This window comes from Rhinatrema bivittatum, chromosome 8 (genome assembly GCF_901001135.1).
Source record: "Rhinatrema bivittatum chromosome 8, aRhiBiv1.1, whole genome shotgun sequence".
NCBI lineage: Eukaryota > Metazoa > Chordata > Amphibia > Gymnophiona > Rhinatrematidae > Rhinatrema > Rhinatrema bivittatum.
The window spans coordinates 16,436,576-16,453,759 of NC_042622.1; the positions used below are offsets into that span (position 1 = coordinate 16,436,576).

The following is a 17,184-nucleotide window of genomic DNA, read 5'->3' on the forward strand; positions in this document are numbered from 1 at the left end:
TGAACGAATGCTTTTTCTGTGTCAAAGCTAACTAGCAAAGATGGGAGATCTATCTGTTGGCAGTAAGGCAAGGACACCATAACTTTCCTGACATTAAAAGCTGAGTGATGTCCCCACACAAAGCACACCTGATGCTCTTCTATCAAAGTCGGCGGAAACTTAGCTAAACGATCTGCAAAGATCTTTGCTAGCAGTTTTAGATCAAAATTAAGTAAAGAAATCGGCCTGTGTGAGGCAGGGGATAACAGATCCTTCCCTTCTTTAGGTAAAATAGTAATCAACGCTCTATTTGAATCAAAAGGGAACTGACAACACTCGACCAGCTGAGTAAACAAGGTTTGTAAAGGCAGGGCCAGTTGTGTACATAATAATTCATAAAACTCACCCCCATACCTGTCCGTAGCCTGGGCTTTGAAAAGAGCAGCTCTCCCTATTTGGGCTGAATTTTCATAGCCCATATTGGGCCATTCAACACCTCCAGCTGAGATGCCATAAGGAAAGATTCTGAAAATACTAGTGCGCTTATCCAAGTCAGAAACTTCCTTGGAATATAAAGATTGAAAGTAATTGTTACGCCTGTCGGTCGCAGACGGCTGCGACCGCTGTTGCTCACCTCTTGCCTCACGGCTCTCACTCCATTAGCAAGACTTGTGGCTTCCGCCAGCTATCACTGGCCTATCCGCCCCTGTTCCCAAGCCTCCCTGGATGGTGTGGACGCTGCTGACCGCCATCTTTACCCTTGGAGCTCCTTAGGCACGTGAGCGCGCTCCTGGACCAGTCTTATCCACGTCATGGTGGGAACCTCGGGGGCGTCCCCCCCCGATGACGTCATTCATCGTGGACTCTTAAGCCGACTGGCTCTGTCTGCCTACGACTTGGCTCATGACTGACTTCCGTTCCAGTTCCTGCTTCCTTGGCGTGAGACGTCCCGGGTACCCGCTCCTCGGGGGCCCCTTCCTCATCTCTGGCTATCCGCTCCTCGGAGGGCCTTGCGCCTAGGACCGCTGCCTGCCCCACTCCCTGGGCTTTCTCTGGAACCATTGCTCCCTCCACTATGAGTACTTCGCTTGCGGACTATTACCGTATCATCTCTGCTGAGGAACCCTCATTGCAGACGACTACCGCATCATCGTTCCTGAGGAATCCTTCCTCCTGGTATACCCCATTCCACAGACCCTGTGGCACCTCTGTATCTGTGTGACTTCTTGCCTGCACTCCCAGCTCCGTGGGCAGTGCCCCCCCCCCCCCCCTCTCTCTCCAGTACCTGCTGCCCTGCACATCTAGCTGCTGAGACCTCGCCTCCCGATGGTGAGGCTCACGGGGCTCCTCCCCGTGGGCAGTACCATCTCTTACCTCGGCCAGGGCCCATAAACTCACAAATCCTAACAGATTGCCAAGTCCATGGACCCGGCACAGGTCTCGGTGCTCCAGGCCATCCCTGGCCTGGCCCAGCGAATTACAGAACAGCAGAAGATTCTGGAGACTTTGGCTAATGCCATAAATCAATTGAATAACCGGCTGGACTCCACCTCAACGCTGACCAAACCCAACCCAGCTTCACGCGCGTCACCATTCCGGCCTACAGTGCCCTTGCCGGCACCTTCTCGCTTCACAGGTGACCGCTTGTTGTGTAGGGGCTTTTTGAACCAGTGCAACATGCACTTTTCTTTACAGTGTGCATATTTTCTTGACGTACATCCTACCCTCCTGGATGGAAAAGCGTTAGCCTGGGTGTCACCCCTTTGGGAGCGAATAGATCCAATCCTTCATGACCTGCAGGGTTTCCTCACCCTATTTTGCTCTGTATTCGACGACCCAGGTCGAAAGGCCATCTCCGGCTCTATGCTTTTGCATCTGCAACAAGGTTCCAGGTTGCTGACTGATTATGTCATCAAATTTAGGACACTCTCGTCTGAATTGCACTCGGACCTGGGCTACCTGCGTGCTATATTCCTCAAAGGTCTGAGCCCGCACAACAAGGACAAGTTAGCAGCATGAGAACTCCCTGAGGCCTTGAACTCTCTCATAGACCTCGCTGGTCGCATTGACCGTTGTCTTCGTGAGCGTTCACATGAGACCAGGGGGATCCAAGAGGATGGCTTCAGGTGCTCCGCGCATTCGCCCAACCTCATCCACTCAGACTGCTACACCCACCACAATGGGTGGGCGCTTACATCAATGATCGCCAAGACAATTAGTCTGAACCTTTATCCTGGGCGGAGTTTTCTCACAACTCCTACATCGCCACTGCTACAGGCATGTCACCGTTCTCTATTGTCTATGGAAAACAACCATGACCACTGCTGCCCATACCTCTATCAGTACCATCCCCTGCGGCACAGGCTAATGCGGATGTCCTCAAGACTTTATGGGAGCAGACGAATCTTTGCTTATGTCAGGCCACTTCACAGGCCAAGAGATCTGCTGACAGTCGACGTCACTCGGATCCTGAATTCCTCCCTGGCCAGAAAGTCTGGTTAAGTACTCAGTATATCTGACTTTGAATACCATCCCAAAGGTTCACTCCAAGGTATATTGGACTTTTTACGGTCACCTGACGCATTGGACTCGTTACATACCAGCTTCGGCTGCCTCCTACACTGGGAATACATAATACATTTCATGTATCGCTCTTAAAACCTGTGGTCCTATCCTGGCCTGCCAGGAAGGCTTCTGAACCACCTCCACTTGTGGCGGAAACTGATACAACATACAAGGTACACAAAGTCCTCGACGTCCGCCGTAGGGACTGCCGGTGGGAATACCTCCTTTCTTGGGTGGGCTACGGACACGAAGAAAATTCGTGGGAACCAGCCCCAGAACATCCTGGACAAAACTCTCCTCCTGAACTATCATCGTGCCCATCCGGGCAAACCCTGACCTCCAAGAGGGGGACATAAAGGGGGGGTACTATTACGTGTGCCATCCGCAACAGACGCACGGCCCCCTCACCTTTCCACAAGGAATCCAGCCTCTGGTTCCTCCTCGCTAGTGGTAGTGGGCCACCAGCTCAGACCTCGAGTCTCCTCCAGTGCCTCCGGCTCTGCCACAGTCCCCAGCATTCCAGGTCATGATGCTACTGCTCGTCAGGCCTCTCTGTGTGGCCTGCGGAGAGACGCCATTACCCGCGCTGCGCTCCTCCCTAGGCGCGCATGCGCACATCACTGATCCTTATGTAGGGACTGCAGCAGGAACCTGGCCATGGCCCCAGATGATGACGTCAACCTCTTCATAGTATTTAAGTTCAGGCCTTGTTCCATAGCGTTGCCTTTGCAACAGGTCTCCTTGCTGGTCGAGTACTTGTTGCTGCTAAGAGATTCGTCTCTACTCTTTGTTCCTGATCCTCATTGTTCCTGGTTCCTGTTTCCTCGTTCCTGCCCTGTCTATGCTTCAGATTGATTACACGGACTTTTACTTCGCTTCGCCTGACTACGCTTCAGCCCTATCTCCAGATCCAGACCCCTGCTTCGCCTGACCACGTATTGCCTATCTCCAGACCCTGACCTTCGCTTTGTCCGACTACTCTATTGACTATCTCCATGATCAGACCTCAGCATCGTTTGCCACAGCCCCTGGATTGCCCCGGCCCTGACTCAAGCCTACCATTGGACGCCTTTTTGCCTACTTCCTGGATGTGGACTTATCAGCCCACTCCACCTGCCGACGATGCGGACCCATAGGTCCTTACCTATCGGTTGCGCCAACCTCACCTCGGCCCAGAGGTCCACCTCTGATGCAACACCATTGACCTGAAATTTCAGAGTTTTATGTATCAAAATGATTACTCCTGCCTTTTTTGAACCAGAAGATGCCCAAAAAGCTTCACCTACCTACCAACTGGAGAGCTTACCATGCTCAACATCAGCTAATTGCGTCTCCTGAAGCATGACTATCTTAGATTGATGTTTCATCAGCGCTCTCAACATTTTATGATATTTTATGAGGGAACCCAAATCCACCACATTCCAAGAAGTTATTCAAAGCCCCATCTTATGCATGTAACCATCAAAAGAAATACCCAAAAGTGAGACATCTCTTGCTGGGACCCCCCCCCCCCCCCCCCGCAGCCTAGGGTGGGCTCTACAGAACAGACTGCCATACAGTCCCTTATAAAAACCAAAAAATCTACTGTCAGAAGCACCAATACCCATTGTTCCAAGAACAATCAATTCCCCAACCCTACTTCCAGTTCCCCACCTTCCAACCCCCTCTCCCGCCCCTTCCCCTCTTCCCCATCCCTACCTGCCACCCCATCTCAATAGAGATAGAAATCATGCTGTGATGCTATGGGTCCTACCCCCAAACCCCACCAACTAATGTAAGAAAGAAGAAAATGAAAATCAGTGATGCCTCCCGTTCAGCCAGATGACTTAAATATAAGAATACAAAGCTCCAACTGAGTTTATCAAAATGCACCGGCCCACGGCATCAACAAAGCAAACAGTTTTTTAAAAAGCGCACACAAATAAATAAATAAAGACTTCCCAGGCGGTAGAGTTCTTCCCTCCCAATGCGTTTCCATATTTTTTTTCTCTAAGCCCTCCATGCAGACAGCGGCCCCATCACCTTCATCTGTCCTTCAGCAGCAGCGGCATCGTTGTCATCTGCAAAGGGGCAGTGTATTATATTTCTTCTGAGTAACCATGCTCTTCCTAAATGTATCCACCCTAAACTTGACCAAAGATGGAAGGCCTTCTACTGCCAATGAACATAGTGACAACTTGTCCTACCTCCCAAGGCGGGCAAAAACAATTTTTATAAAACAAATCTGGAGTCTTGGTAGGTTGTGAGACATTTGAAATGGCCAGCAAAAGTGTGCTGATGCACTTTCTAGATGCTTCCTCTTCTTCCTCTGGGGCCAGTGAACTGTTAGAACTGTGCGCTATATGTTAGAGCTGACTTCTTTATAGCAATTATAGTAGCTGAGCCTCAGACCATGAAGCATAAGTTTGATAATGCACCCATGTTAAACAGCTGGCCAGCACTACCCATGGATGTGTGAGCCTAAATTCTGTAGTGTGTTACACTGCTGATAGCTCATATTCCCGTTCAGTAGGTCAAAAGATGTCACAAAGACCCCAAGTAGGAATCAAACTCAAAATGTTTTGCAGTTTAAGCATCTGAGCTCTTATTATTAGCTCTAAAACTGATGTATTGCAACCCACCTAAAAAAAAAAATATTTGAAATTAATAAAATTTGAACACAAACAATCCCATACCTTACTAATGACAGGCTCTAACTGAAGAACTATCAAAGGCATGACTTCTTTTATTTTTACGTGTGACAAAGTGGACAAACAGATAAAAAAAAACAAATTTGCATTGAACTCCTGGGTTTGTGCATTCCCTGATACTCCCAAGCAGCTGATGGATGGCTCTCTCTGAACAAACAGGCACTAGGAAATGACCAAGTGAGAGCTGAGTGAGGCACAGATGTAAATATCACCAGTAAACATACTTGAAAATTGTATTTTAGAGTTAATGATTATTTTCCCTACTTCCTTTCTAAAAAAAAAAAAATAGTTACATACTGCTGCCCAGCAAAGTAATTATACACTTGGCTAATCATGGGGAAAAAAAATCAAACAATTTAGCCAACTCCCACATAGCAGAACAGGCCATGCATACTTAAATATCATTCAAAAAAAGAGTTAAAAAAAAAAAACCTAGCTAACTTTTTCACATGCTGGTTTAAGAATTTATTTTCTTGCTTCAATTTCATTCTCTAGTCTACTAGAAAAAATTGGTACCTATGAAATGCTGCAACATGACCTACTGGGACAGGTACGTTGGGTTATTTGTGAGTAAGCAGGCAGACAGCGACATCTGGTCTGAAACTCTGCTTCACATCTCATCTATCATTGGTATCCAATTGGAAATAACACTATCTATAGAACAATAATAAGAATGCATGTAAATGAAAGCTGTCCTGTCAAAGACGTCTCTCAATGGTCAAGAAAAGAGAGGAAATCAGAAGCGTTTTCACTCAACGCACAATTAAACTCTGGAATTTGTTGCCAGAGGATGTGGTTAGAGCAGTTAGTGTAGCTGGGTTTGAAAAAGGATTGGATAAGTTCTTGGAGAAATCCATTACCTGCTATTAATTGAGTTGACTTAGAGAATAGCCACTGCTATTACTAGCAGCAGTAACATGGAATAGACTTAGTTTTTGGGAGCTTGCCAGGTTCTTGTGGCCTGGATTGGCCACTGTTGGAAACAGGATGCTGGGCTTGATGGACCCTTGGTCTGACCCAGTATGGCATGTTCTTATGTTCTTTTAGTGAAGGACTTAAATATAGGAGAGGAGAGAGAGAGGGGATATGATACAGACCTTTAAATACCTGAAAGATACTAAAAAGGGTGGATTTTCAAAGGCCCGTGTGCGTAAAAATCGAGGTTTACGGGCATGGCCGGGCCTAAAAAAAACAAGGGGCAGGCTAGGGGACAAGGAGGTGCGTGGAGGGGCGGGACATGACGAAGACCATTAGCTGCTATCCCAGGGAAGTGCGTGCCAGCAACTGGCCGGCGCACGGAAAATACTTGGCTCGGGAGGAGTAATAAGTAGAAAAATAAAGCATTTTTGAGTAGCTAGGTAGGGGTTAGGGGTCAGGGTGGAGAGAGCAAAGGGAAGGAAGGTTAGGCAGGGGGGTAGGGAAGTTCCCTCCCAGTCTGCTCCTTAATTAAAGCAGACTGGGAGGGAATTGGGGGAGGCCCCGATTGCGTCACCACTCGTAATATTCGAAAATTCAGCCCCTCCCCTGTGCGCGCCGCCCGCACATGATATGAAGCTCCAAGGGGGTGAACTGAAAAAGGTCTGGAGATATTTATTTCATGGAAAGGGTGGAGGAAGTTTGTAATGCCCTTCCAGAAGAGGTGGTGAAGACAAGAACCAATAATGGAATTAAAAAGGGAGCTGGATAAACTCAGAGGATCCCTTGTAGCTGGAGGATGGAGATGAACAGCAAGAATAATATTTCTGCATGGAGTGAGAGTTACCCCCCTAAATAGAAAGCAAGGGAGTAATCAGTATGGAGTTAACAGAGCAAGAGGGGGTAACCCGCACGGAGTGGCAGTTGTAACCCTAAACACTGCTGGGTGGGCAGATTATTTGGTCTTTATTTACTATGTAGGGATATGCATTTATTTAAAACAAATAGGCATTCCAAAACAAACTGGGACCAAGTCATTTCTTTTGTGGGTCCCTGAAATGACTTGAGAGGGACCCCCAAATTAAATGAATCCTATTTGTTTAATTCATTTTTCCCCCATTCATTTCTATGGCCATTAAAGTCTGTGGAGAATAACAAGTGCAATACAGTCAGATAGGAATTTTTACAGTCTAGCTCCTAGCAGCCAGCACAGTGAGTCATGTGTGTCTTGTCAGCCCTTGGCAGAATATGTTGTCAAAGAGACAATATAACACAGTGAAGCATTTTACTAAACTAACCTATAGAGATGTGAATCGTGTGATCGATCGTCTTAACGATCGATTTCGGCTGGGAGGGGGAGGGAATCGGATTGTCGCAGTTTGGGTTTTGTAAATATCGTGTAAATCGAAAACCGGCACACTAAAACATCCCTAAAACCCACCCCGACCCTTTAAAATAAATCCCCCACCCTCCCGAACCCCCCCAAAATGCCTTAAATTACCTGGGGTCCAGTGGGGGGGGAGGGCGGGAAAACCTGCACACTAAAACAACCCTAAAACCCACCCCGACCCTTTAAAATAAATCCCCCACCCTCCCGAACCCCCCCAAAATGCCTTAAATTACCTGGGGTCCAGAGGAAGGGTCCCGGTGTGATCTTTTACTCTCGGACCTCCGGTGCGTTGTAGAAATGGCGCCGGCGCTACCTTTGCCTTGTCATATGACAGGTCAAAGGTAGCGCCGGCGCCATTTTGTTTTTTGTCCCCTGACGGCAGGAGCGTAGGAGATCGCTCCCAGACCCCTGCTGGACCCCCAGGGACTTTTGGCCAGCTTGGGGGGCCTCCTGACCCCCACAAGACTTGCCAAAAGTCCAGCGGGGGTCCGGGAATGACCTCCTAAACTCGAATCGTTTTGCCGTACGGCAAAATGGCGCCGGCCATACGGCGTATACTGGCGTATACCGGCGCTACCTTTGACCTGTCATATGACAAGGCAAAGGTAGCACCGGCGCCATTTCTACAACGCACCGGAGGTCCGAGAGTAAAAGATCACACCAGGACCCTTCCTCTGGACCCCAGGTAATTTAAGGCATTTTGGGGGGGTTTGGGAGGGTGGGGGATTTATTTTAAAGGGTCGGGGTGGGTTTTAGGGTTGTTTTAGTGTGCCGGTTTTCCCGCCCTCCCCCTTCCCCTCCCCCCTCCCCCGATTTACGATTTTTTGATGATAAATCGGGGGAAAGTATGCATTACTTCTGTAGTTACTAATGTCTGTCTGCTGCTTGAAACCCAGCTGCCATATCCCTAGTACCACCATTAGGGGCTTGCCTCATGTCTACCTGTCATACATCTAATACTACTATGGGGGCCTTGCTTGCACATGCCTATTTGTTATGTCCCTAATTCCACTGTAGGGGACTTGCTGGCAGTGGCATATGCCTACCTGCCATGTCCCTAATTCAATCAAAGCCGATTTGCTGATACATTCCTACCTGTCATGCTTTTAATCCCACCATATGGGACTTGCTGGCACATGCCTACCTACCTGCCATATCTCTAGTGCCACCCTAGGGAACTTGCTAGAAGATGCCTACCTGCCATGCCTCTTATATCACCATAGGGGACTTGCAAATTGCTGCCACATGCTTACTTGCCATGTCCCTTATACCACCATAGAAGCCTGACTGCTGCCACTCTACCTGCCTGCCATGCCCTTTATATGATCACAGAGGTCATGGTGCTATTGCTCCACCTACCTCCAACGCTTGCTTAATATGCATGCGCATGGGAGTTTTGGTGCCTCCTTGTTGTTTGCTATTGTTTGTTTTTTTTGTTGTACTAAGGTATTTGGTTTTCCCCAGAAAAAAACTGAAAAAGTTAGAAAAAAACAATTCTCCTTTCCTCTACTTATTTTATGGTTCTTGCTTTGTTCAAACCCTTCTGTAATGATCCTAGCTTGGTTCTCCCATTCCGTTTGTTGGTTGATTATACTGAAGTGGTTTGTCCATATAAGCCGTCAATCTTAAAAAAGAAATACAGAAAAAGAGTAAACATAGAGGAGAGAAACAATTTACATATTCTGAGTGTGAAAAGTATCAGTTAGGCAGAGAGATCTCATGCAAAGTACAAAGCCACAAAATGGAACAGCCAGCTACAGAATATGGGGAAATATTTTCTAAAAAAAACCCCAAAACCCCAATCCTCACAATTTAATATAAAACCTAACTATTCTCAACTGTGAAATTATTTACATGTTCTGAATGTGATATGGTTTTTATTTGGCAAAACCATTTCACAAGAAAATCAAAATTCTACCCAGCACTTTCAGGGGGTTTGTGCCCTTCACCTTGCTTCCAGGCCCTGACCTTGCACCTTGAATTCTTCTTGCCAGTCTGGGAGCTGCTTTGCACCTCTCATGTTGTTTCAGTGTCTTGAAGCCACTTTGTACTGCTTGGCTCCTATATCAGTGCTTGCTTTGTTTTTTTCTGCCATCTTTTCTGTTTTGTTTCCCCTTCATGGTGCCGTAGGATGCTTATGCCACTTTTGGTGGCATAAGGGTTCATGACACTGTTGCAGTTTTTGGAGCCTTGACGTGTATTTTCCACAATTGATTTCTTCTTGGATTACTATACTGGGGTCTTTTGTCCCCAGAACAAAAATGTGAAAAAAGTCAAATCAGAGACACAGGTTTCACTACCACAACATGGCACCTGTTCTATAGTTCACCCTTTTCTCCAATATTTATTTATTTAACAGTTTTATATACCGCAGTTCAGGTAACAAAGTTACTAATCACTTCGGTTCACATTTCAACAATTACAGGAGATCCAGGCTGAGACAATAGTCTCAGCCTGGTTCTCCCACCCTATTTGGTAGTTTGTATTGGGGTGGTTAGTCCAAAAAAAGTCCTCATTTAGAAGGAAGAAATACAGGCACAAGAAAAAAGTAGCTCCAAATTAACCATTTTGATGTTTTGAATGTAATAACAGAATAGAGAGAGATATCTCATGCAAAACCAGAAAATAAGGAAATGGAACAGCCTGAAGTCAGCTAAATAATATAGGAAATGATTTCTAAATCAGCCCTCAACACTTTCCAGGACAACCTCACCATACCACACTCATTAGAGAAACCATTTAGATGTCCTGCATGTCATACCCTTCTCCTTCAAAAAGCCCATTTCACTAGAAAATAAAAAGTTCACCCAGCAGCTAGGTCATCTTCAAGCAGGAAATGTAAATAAAAGCTTATTTTATCACAGGTTATTTTCTTGTACTGAATCTGACAACTGGCAATGTGCTTCAACAGTCCCTGAATGTAAACCACTTTGAAGTGCTAAAAAGCAGAATATAAAAATCTAAATAAATATAATAATAATTAAAAAAAACTAAAATAAATAAATAAAATCTGCCATGCTACTCTGCCTAACTGATATGCACTCAGTGCCACTCAACCTTTCTACCATAGTTGATCCAGTTACACTGGAATTACAATTTTTATTTTATAATAATAACAATAATAATGATTTATTCTAGTGGAATTGCAGGTGCTTACATAGCTGGCTCTGTCTTCCAGGGACCTAGGATGCCAGATTTCTAGACAACATCTTTGTCATGGTTTGACATGGGAAGGGACTGGAGTCTGAGGTGTGAATTAAATACTTGAATAGGGGGCTCTTGGATACTCATCTGCTTGAGATGATGGAGCTGTAAGAAGAAGAAGATGATAAACTCCATCCTGGATAAGAAGTGATATCTTACCAGTGGTCATGTTCTATAATCTGGCAGTTGAGCTATTTACTTAATAGTAATAACAGAAGTAACTGTATAGACTGGAGAGTGGAAATGATTAGATGGAATGTGCTGTTGTTTAAAAAGGACAGGAAATAAAATAACATCCAAGATGACACGCACAAAAAAAACACAACCCACAAGGAAATTTTATTTATTTATTTATTTAAAAATGTTTGTATACTGCCTTTACAAATAGAGATTTAGTCAAAACGGTTTACATATTTAAAACATACATAATTTAAATAAAATTGTCACTAAAAACAATAATAAAAAAAGAAATCTTAAACACATCCTTTTTCTTAAGCAGACAAAACAAACAAAAAAGACACCTCCGTTAATGAAATATTGGTATGAATTAATGGGAAAAAGTTGTGATAATAATTATAAATGAGTAGATTGAATAATTATTTTGAAGAGGAAATACTAAAAGCTCTTTGGAACAAATATGTTTTTAAGGATTTCTTAAATTGTTGCAATGATGGTATAAGCCACAAGGAGTCCGGTAGAGAGTTCCAAAGATAGGGCATTTTGGTTGTTTTAGCAGAAACAAAATAAAAACAAAATGAAGTGGAAAAATGAAATTACTATGAAATGAAAAGCAAAAAGATTTTTCTGTGCACATTCTTACTGGATGGGCCAGTTTGGTCTTTTTTCTGCTGTCATCTACCACACTTTGTGTCCTTGGCACACATGCACGATCAGTTCCCCTAAATTCCACAAGTGATTAACAGCTCGCTGCTTCTCCTAGGCTGTTTTCGATTTTCTGATTGTCTAGTGGCTCACTCCATTAATTCCTTTGTGCATAGGACATCTCTTCATTTCCCTGTGTACTTGCTGCAAATTCCCGAGAGAGCAGAGGGTGAATGATTCATAATGCCTTGCCGTTAAAACAGCAACGTTTGCAACAGGTGACCTCAGGAATCAGGCCTGAAAGAGGATAAATGTGGGTAAGTAGAAGTGATTGCGAAGGTAATGACACCCAAAGTGATTACATGGTCTGGTACGTACGAAAAAATAATTACACTTCGGAAAATCAAAATTAATTTGTACACCACTGCTGTGCTTTTAAGGTTGTTGACATTTTATTCTAGAGTTCCTAATGAAATGAAAATGATTAATAATTGCTTCTTCTAGAGTGTGACAAATATCATTTAACCAGAAATGTAAAAATATCACATGACATTAAATAAAATCACTATTAGGGATTCTCGGTTCATAAGCCTAGTAAAATAACTTGGATTTTTTGTTTTGTTTTGTTTAAAGATATTTTCACATTCAGCATCGTTACCATTGCATTTCTAGGCTGTATTGCATTCTTTTATAAATATGTACCTATTAATGTATCATTTTGGTCCAGGTAGTGTCCGGCACGTAAACCTGAAAACCCTACCTGCTAGGATTGTGTGGCAGAGTTAAGAATGTGGGCATCACATTCTGCATTCAATTCCTCTTTATAGCAGGGGAGATGGAGATGGACCAGGACAGGACTAACCGTTTAGATTCCCTTCCCTTCTCCTCACTGTATGGAGCCTGATTTACCAAACTGTTTTTCCTGTAATGCAACTATAAATTAGGACTCTGTGTTGTTGTTTTCCGCTCTAAGCAATGGTAGAGATACAAGATTTGCTGGGCAAGTTCTATTGGTAACAGAAACAATGAGTATGAGGACAGACAAGGTCCATTAACGTTGTGCATGGGAATTTTTTGCATGTGTTTCATTGCTGGGGGGGGGTTGTTCATTTTATCAGGAAGAGGTTTTCATTTTGGGGATCCCATTCCCTAGTCCACAAAATGTGCTGCTATTTTGAAAATGCCAAACTTCTCTGATTTTGAAAAAAGACCCTGGGGCTTTCTTCTATTGCCCTCTGGAACCACCCCCCCCCCCCCCCAGCTCATCCATGATGTCCGGGCTCCAAGGGAGAAAATCCCAACTGCTTCTGCTGTATTGGTTCCATGTTTCAAAACAGTGCTGGCCTCAGATCAGCTGGCGTCAGCTTGAAATACGGAGCCCTGGATGTCATGGGTAAATTGCAGGAGGTCTCGGGGAAGCTCCGAGGAGGAAACAGTAGGAGAAAGCCCAGAGGCTCTTGTTCTGAAATCAGGTGACTTGGGCTTTTTACAATTTGTTGGGTTGGTGGTGGGGGAGGATCCCCGAATGAAACAATACAAAATAAAATAGGACACAGTGTGACATGTCCTACACGTCCCTGAGAGCCATAAGACCCCTCTAAGCCGACCAATTTACTTCCTTTTACAATGCATAGACTGTAGTCACTCTTTGGCTTTTGCCTCCCTTCTCCACAGCTAAGGGTCCCCTGTCCTTATCTCAGGCATTCCTGAACTTCTGTTACTGATCCTGCCTCCACCACCTCCACCGGAAGGATCGTTCTTTCCACGGGTGAATATTCTCTGTTGTTGCTCCTGAGCGTTCCCGCTTTCAGCCTCCGCTGATAAGGGCAGCCTTGCAGGTTGTTTGGCACTGAACTCTGGCAGCTGTGGTCCGCCTTCGTTTGGTCCTTGTTCAGGAAGGACTCCACCCCCATTCTCTGCCCTCGGAGGGAAAAAAATCGTTATTGAGTGAGGCCCTTTGTTACGTACCTTACCTTTCTCCGGATCAAGATAAGAATTATCCAAAAACGGTGCCGCACAAGAGGCCAAAGAGGGCTCCCTTTCTTCTTAATTGCTATGAGCATCTTCAGCGTGCAGACAAAAGAAACCTTTACTGGAAAAAGTAATTTGTTACACAAAGGCATTTTCAAAGAGTGACTGAGACAAATGAAAGAGGGGAAAAAAAAACCTGTTCTTTCCTTTGGTCAACGTCTTCACTCTGACTTCAAGAATAAAAACCACAGGTAACTCTGATTGTATTGATCTTTAAGGGCCCAGTTCAACCAATTATACTGTTGTATACCAAGCTTTTAGTTGTTGCAAAAAGTAGAAAATCTCCAACTGGATTAACATGGAAAATGTGCAACCAACATGCGGTCTCGTAAAGACTACGAAGAAGGCCCAGCCACAATGTGAAACCCGTTACTGGGCAGGTTCCATCTACGCCGATGTAATTAAAACACGCTGAAAGCGGGCTCTGAGTTTTCCTAACACGCCCCCTGGCACCCCTCCTGGGGGCGCCATGCAATATTTAAATTAGGGTTCGCATTGTCAAGGAGGCATTAGTGTCGCTTGCATGCCCCTAGCGCCTCGACAGCGGGAGCCTGCGAGCGGTCGGCTGCCCGCCGGTTTAGAAAATGGACGCCAAATTTATCGGCACCCGTTTCCCTAATCGGCGCACAGTCAGAGGTTGGGAAACAGACGCCTGTTAACTGAGTGTCCGTTTCCCGAACCTGACCGCTGGCTCTTTTTTTTTTTTAACTGTTTCAAAGTTTTTGTTCCTCCTACTTAATATCTCAATGATATTAAGGAGGAGGATGTACAGAAAAGCAGTATTTTCTGCTTTTATGTACAACTTTTGGGAGTGCTCAGCAATGAATGCTTGCTCTAGGCAGGCATTCATTTTTGAGTGTAAAAATGTGCATTTTAGACACACATTTTTTTTTTTTGCATTGTGGGTGAATTGTTAATAGCCTCATCAACATGCATGTGCATGTGATGAGCGCTATTAGTTTCACTGCTCGTTAGACACGTTGTGGAGGCGCTAATCCCCTTATTGCATAAGGGGATTAGGTTGTGCCTACACACCCCGTGTCCAACTGCAGGTTAAACAGTGCATTCGGCTGAGTGCACTGTATTGCATCGGCCCTCCAAAAATTACCCAGGTCTGACTGTAAGAAGAGAAAATTATGGGCCAGATGCACTAATGAGTTTTTCCTATTATGAGGTCAATATTCATCCTGGTGGGGAATGGGAAACTGCCAGATAAACTTATCCAGCTAACTTGCACTGGATCTTCAGCAGCATGCCCACCCCGTTGAATATATCCTGCTATTTGGAAGTTAAGCTCAGTAAGTTTATCTGGCTAACTTAGCAGGATAAATGGTTCTGTCCCAGATTGCCCTGCTCTTCCACGGAGACAGCTAGGCAATGTTTTAGCTGGATAAAATGTTATCTGGCTATCTCTGGGGCAGTGAGCTCAGCAGAATTATAAAATCCCACCATTTGTCCGGCTAATTTTGAATTTACCCCCCAAAAATGGCATTGAATATCCTGCTCTTTGTGTCTATGGGAAAAATGCTTTGCACATCAGACCCGAAATTTGCATTGAATGGAATCATTCTTGTGTTTTGGAAAGCGTATAATCTGCATGAATATTTTATCATCTGAATGCCGATACATGCCTAAGAAACATCTGCAGATGTGCGAGTATTAAACCAGTAATCATCTGGAATTACCTGTGGGATGCACTTCAGCACTCATCTGTCCCAGATCCCTTCAGCACCTGCTATACTCCTTACCTTCTGGGAAATAAACTGTTCTTCCATTGAGTCCCGATGTGCTGGATTAGAATAAGGTTTAGAGTAAGTGACACAGTCAAGTTTTTATTTTGTGTTAAGAAACCTCTAATGTATACTTGTTTAACATGGAGAACATGGCTTCTATTGGAAGGAGAAGATATGGGGATACATGAACCTCCTGGTTTGAGGTTAGGTTGAAATGTGTAAATATTTCAGTGCATTTTATTTGGATAATCAGTGTCAGTTTCAGCCTGTTCCAAATCTGGAAGAATTGGGGGTTTTTTTCAATCTTTTAATCTGGATTTATTTAGACTGCTTTGGGTGTCTGAGAGAATTTGCAAATTCGAACTCATCAACAGATCCTATCTTTGAATACCATGAACCTAAGTGTGAATCTCTGACCAGCCATAAATAACCAAAGCAGAGTGAAGAGCCATCCAACCTGCGAGAATATGGAGGTTCAACATAAACTGCACAATGGCCCAGATGGAGCTGAGCTGAGCTGCGAATGACTCTGACGCACAAGGCCTCTTACTATGGAGGGACCTCCTTCCCCCTGACCACCAACACCTTTCTCTCCACCACTCTAGCTGAGGGGTTTAATCTGTGTTGAGCCCCCTAGACTGAGGGGGAGCTGCCAGCCTCGTGATATTTAAACTGCGGAACGGCCGGAGTTGCTTGGAGGGAGGAATGGTCTTGGCGGTGTCAAGTGCCCCTTAGAAGGAAGGTTGCCCCCCCTAAACTACCTCCCAAATTTGGATGGTACTCGGATTTAATCAAAGCAATCGCGCATCTCCCTAGTTAGGACCTCTCTCATGCTTTCACCGCAGACAGTTTTAGTACATTATGCACGTCTGGAACACGTTAGTAGGACAGAAGAAGGGATGCGTGCATAGGTCTGAAGGCATTAGAAGCTTGACTCTTTATCATTCTGTTTTATAGTCTGGACAGATTTAATTTTGCTTGAAGAATAGCGAATAATGTTGCCCGATTTGGCCTTGCACTTTGCTGCCTCCCCCCTCGCCCATCACCAGCCACAAAGAAGTAGCAAGCAGCACTTTTTATGCTAGCACCTGCCTCAGGTATCTCTACAGACCTTAATCACAGCCGTTCTTCTGCACTTCAGGTATCATAGGCCGATGCAAACTTGCTTATTTCCAATCTGACTTGTACTATGAGTAGTGACCTGTGACTACTCGGGGTTCACAACAACAAATCAAGTCTTAATGGGAAAACTAATCTCTGTGGTGCCGCATGGCCTTTGTGCCCTTATGTGGTCCCAAAGGACATCGGAGCACAATGACGAATAAACCACCTGTACATATAAGAAAGTACATATTTCCTCTTAGCTGCAGCTTTTGCCTCTGCGATAAGCCGATAACTAATTCTTTTATCAGTTCATGGCATTTGGGATGGTGAATGTTGCACTTAAGGGGAAGTGGTGCTTTGTCTTTGTAAAAACAGTCATGCACCTTGCATTCACCTTACCAAGGATTTACCTGCAAAGAAAGACTGGTTTTATGTAGGTTTGGCTGCTGGTTTCAAGTAACTGAAGAGCATTTCGAAAGTTCCCTATCACCAACAGCACTTTCTCAGTGCCAGAAATTGGAACAGCATAGCACTAGGTGGCACAGCTGCTAATCAGGGCTGGCATGAGAGTATTTGGCACCCAAGGTGAACCTTTTGTCATGCAGCCCCACTCCCAACTTAACTTTTGACAGCAGCTCCAGCACAGCGTTCCCTTCTTTGGCAGTATCAGCTTCCCCTTCTGTACCTTCAGACATTAAATAGATCCCATGCTACAACTGCCTGCAACAAGCAGTGGCTATTCCCTATTGAT

The 17,184-nt window shown here is 44.9% G+C and overlaps 1 long non-coding RNA gene across 1 annotated transcript in view; it reads left to right on the plus strand.

Annotated features, from left to right (window-relative positions):
• The window catches only part of LOC115097914, a 137,191-nt gene extending 123,427 nt beyond the window's left edge, over positions 1-13,764 (plus strand). Inside the window, exons 2-3 of the long non-coding RNA XR_003858360.1 lie at positions 11,742-11,882; positions 13,240-13,764. This is a non-coding gene — a long non-coding RNA (uncharacterized LOC115097914). The remainder of the gene's footprint in view (positions 1-11,741; positions 11,883-13,239) is intronic.
• Positions 13,765-17,184: the final 3,420 nt, after the last annotated feature.